The sequence below is a fragment of the Uloborus diversus genome, chromosome 8 (assembly GCF_026930045.1).
Source record: "Uloborus diversus isolate 005 chromosome 8, Udiv.v.3.1, whole genome shotgun sequence".
In the NCBI taxonomy this organism is placed as follows: domain Eukaryota; kingdom Metazoa; phylum Arthropoda; class Arachnida; order Araneae; family Uloboridae; genus Uloborus; species Uloborus diversus.
Window position 1 is genome coordinate 37,794,748 of NC_072738.1, and position 4,414 is coordinate 37,799,161.

Sequence of the window (4,414 nt, forward strand, 5' to 3'; positions counted from 1 at the left end):
ATCATCGAAAATGGAAACATACTATTTTCAATAATTTTCGCTAGAAGCATCAAAAAACAGCATTTGGTCAAAGCTTCCACTCAAATGCAGCAAATCAAGAAATGAAGCAAAATTATAATTTTTTTGTGTGCACTTTGCTCAATTACTGGCACCTTTTCCGCACTACCCATCATCGAAAAAAAATAAGTTATGTTTCGGTCCACTCCACTCTGCAACCTTTTTTTTATAATTATTATTGATTGATACTCATATATCTATCCACTAGATGGCAGCATGAATGATAAGAAAATCAACAGAAATGCGAGGGAAATGTGCGGAGTCCGGAAAATTTTCAATTTTGTAGTCTTAAAAATGCATTTTAGCATCCTTTTTTTTCTCTCTCTCTCAAAAACTTGCAATTCCACTTTGAGTTTCAGCCTCAGACAGGTGTCATCTGGGGCGCCCCCCCCCCCCCCGCTGCAGCGATGCCACTGCATTATGTAATATTTCATACTTTAATTCTAGTAGCTGATGATATATGTATTGATGAATATTTATTTTAGAGAGTGAAAAATTATCAAAAATGCTGACTTAAAAGTGATTTTGAGTAATACGATAATAAACCAGGGGTGTGTACCAAGGGCAGACTGCGCCTGGATCAACTTTTATGCACATTGAACATTAAAATTGAAATTATAAAAGGAAAATTTAATACTTCTTTTAAACATTTAATATTCATAACAATACTTCATTTCATTTCTTACTTGCCAAATTCTGGGCAGATTTTAAACGTTGGATTTTATAGACGTGATTTCATTTTGCAAATTTCAGAGAGATGATCTCATACATTTATGAAAGCATTTGCGGAAATACTGTCATAGATACGTATTGTTTTGCATAAATGTTGAGTGTGTCTCACACATAATTAATCTCTTTTTAAATGAAAAGGAAAATAGCTGGCATGAAATTTAAGTAAAATTCACTCTCTAGAAATCTTGGGTGTTACGTTTCAGCAGTTTAAAAATATCAGTGCTGAAGGTAGGTTTTAAGAAAGAAAATAAAACACACCATATAATTTTGAAATTCAAATCTTGCGTAGCAATAAAATTCAAAATGAATTATTCCGAGAAATAAAAAAAAAAAAAAAAAAAAAAAAAAAACAATGTAGCGACATAATAACATGAAGGAATACAAATCGTATTAGGTTTCTTTTCTTCCCTTGTACGTAAGAATTTTGCTTTTTTCTTCCAATGAAAAATGTCCCGCAAGAAACCTATCCATCATAGTAACAAATTCCTCCATCAAGGAGTAATCGTTTTGCTTGTAATGCGTTTTCTGAAATTCTGAGATAGTCATTCCTAAATATTCCTGCAGATATGTTCTGTGAGATGACACACTGATTTTGTGATCCGTATTTGAGTTTTTTTATTTGCAATTTTTAAGGTACTACACTATTCTGTAACGTTGAGAAATCCTGGACTAGACTATACTATTTAATATGGCGAATGAGCGCTCAGAACGCAAAAGCGATCCAAATTGAGCTGCTTGCTCTTCCTGTGTCAGCCCCTAGTAATAAATATTCAGATAGTTATTCTTCCTGTGTGAATGTGTTTAAAAACGAATTTGAATATTGAAGAACGGTTCTTACACGCAATTAATATGATTGTTGATATTAATTTTCTTACTTTTCATTGCAGTTAAATTCAACATCAATACCTTAAAGACTACAACCAGTGTTTAAATTCATATCGCACGGATCGATGTTTCTTCAGTTCAGTGTTCAGCTCCGTTTACTCAGTAATATTTCTCGCGCATTTAATGCTATAATTGCAGCATGCACTCATGTACATATGTCTAATAAATGGAAGAGTGGACCAATCTGTGAAAGAACACTTAAGTGCAATTTCATTTTCAGATATTCTAAGCTTCGTTTAAAAACCAGTATTTGACACATGACTGCCAAAACACGTTAATTAATCTATCTGACATATTTTTTTAATCACTTTTGTTATACTTGGCATGTTTGTCACGGAATAATCTGAGGCCTGCTTTTGCTTATATCTCAGCAACTGAACCACTTAGAGACTTTGGGATTCCACTAAATGATTTGCTTAATCTTAAGGTACAACTTAGCGCTGAAAAATTAAAATTCTAAAATAAAATTGTTATTTTGATTAGGATGGAAAACAGTAAATTTCATGTAATTTCCCCATGAAATGATTGAAAAAAAAACACCATTGTTACAAAATTAGTTACCTTACAACAGCAATATTAATAGTAATCATAATGAAAATTTTGAATGAAGGCTTGTCCGGAGCAAGAATAAAATTTATTCACAATCATTGCACTCGTAGAATATTTATCCTCACCTATGCCAGTAATAGATAAAATGATTTTACAAAAAATAAAAATTGAATTTTATTACATTGCTTATTAATTTTTATGCTTCCAAATACAGAGGGGAACGCGGAAACATTACATTCAAAAAAATAATTAAGAAGGCTGAGGAGACATTCAATATTTTCTGGGGCAAGTATACATTCTGAAATCTTTGAACGTTTCCAAGATTATAATATTTCTATCTAATGTTCCTTTTTGTGAAATAAACTTCTTTAAAATGATAGTTGGTGTCCCTAAAAATTATCTATGTACCCAAAACATACAGTGAGATCGAAATATTCAGTGTCCCAAGGTAGGGAGGATGATGTGGGAGGAACTTGGAACAAATGAACATTTTTTTTTGTCATATTTTTAAAGGGACATATCGTGAAGAATTAAGGTTCATCCTAAAGATAGAATACAGTGAAGCCTTGATTTTACGTCACCCCGAAACTACTCTTTTCCCACATCCAACGTTTTTTCCATCGGGCCCCACATTAATTTTGCTGCTATGCATTTCCCATATTTGACATTTTTTTAACATAGTCCCTTGAGAAACGTAAAATCGGGGTTTCACTGTACTTCGTTCAAATGGAAAACATGAGTAATATGCTTCTGAAGGTGTAAGTTCAAAAGTGTCCCAAGTATGAGCACTTGAGTGTACACCGAAATCAAATCTTTCGCCACACAGTCGCTAATTGAAACTCGGTCAATGAGAAAAAAAGGAGATATGCCAAGTTTTCCCGACTTCGCTTGCTAGGTCTAATCTTTCATTATGAGGGACAGCGCGAACGCAGTCCCAGCTACCAAAAATTACGCACCCCAAGCAACCGCAATTTGCGGATGTGGCGAGCGTCAACCCTCCGAAGTGCAATGAAGGGCCTCTGCTCGGGGGAGCCTCCTCGTTGATCAAGGCATCCCCAGTGCCAGGTAAGTATGCTTGGAGAATTCACAAACCTATATAAATATTATTTTTCGTCTCAAAACAAACTGGCAAAATAATAATTAGTTATGTCGACATGATGTCGTTCTTTGCTTAAGATAGACTCAAACGAATTATGATGATTACCACCATATCAAGTATTTTTTAAGGCATTGGTTTCTGCTGATCGAAAAATAAAATTAATCTTAGCCGAAAATTCTTTTCAACCATAATAGTTATATTAAACTCCAAAGAGGAGATTTTCTAGTTTGACAATAGATGGCGCAAAACGTCGTGATCCATCGCCTGCGTAGGAGAGAAAATGACTTCGGAGTTATAGAAATTATTATACCTCGTAATTGAAGGAAGCTAAACTTTCTGATGATCAAAAAATCAATATTGGGAGCACAAATTTAAGAAAACATCATTTACGCGAAGTGCTGGGGTTGTGAGAAACTGCTTTTAAATTTAAAAAGAGTAACAAAAAATGATTATTCTGGAATAAAGTTACGTCCGAGTGATGATTTTTTGGGAATCTGTCTGAGGCGCATTAATTATTAATTTCCACGATGGGAAATGCAGGTTGTGATCCGAAATGATCATGGAAGTCTTCGAAAAAGAGTCAATCACAACTTGAGAAAAAGGTGGGCGGAGGGGATAAATAAATATCACCAAATGTCGATGACAAAGTCTATTCTAAATGTATACTGGTTCGATTTCTCCTTTATCTTGACTTAAAAAAGCTAGCGTTTTGGTGCATTATAAGAGAGCTGAATAAAAATTGAAAAAAAAAAAAAAAAAAAAAAAATCTAGACTTGCTCTTGTCGCATTTTGTGTAAAAATGGGAAGAAAAATCTTAAAAGTTCACCACAGGAGCGCCAGAATCCTCAAGGAACCAGAACGACTTAGTGCGCTTATTTACTCTCTACTTTTGACTTTAAACCGGGAGCAGCGCGAACGCAGTCCCGACACCCAAAAATTACGCGCCCCAACCAACCGCAATTTGCGGAAGTGGCAGTCGTCAGCCGCCCGTAGTGCAATGGACGGCCTCCGGCCGGGGAAGCCCCCTCCTTGATCAAGGCATTCCCGACGCCAAGTAAGTATGAATCGAGGAAAATTCGACAAATTGTATTT

The 4,414-nt window shown here is 35.0% G+C and overlaps 2 non-coding genes across 2 annotated transcripts; both read right to left on the reverse strand.

The window, feature by feature from the left end:
• Positions 1–3,135: 3,135 nt before the first annotated feature.
• On the reverse strand, positions 3,136–3,296 carry LOC129228752 (U1 spliceosomal RNA). Its single transcript, XR_008580946.1, has one exon. It is a non-coding gene; the product is annotated as a U1 spliceosomal RNA (small nuclear RNA).
• Positions 3,297–4,222: 926 nt separating this feature from the next.
• On the reverse strand, positions 4,223–4,384 carry LOC129228760 (U1 spliceosomal RNA). Its single transcript, XR_008580954.1, has one exon. It is a non-coding gene; the product is annotated as a U1 spliceosomal RNA (small nuclear RNA).
• Between the last annotated feature and the right edge of the window lie 30 nt (positions 4,385–4,414).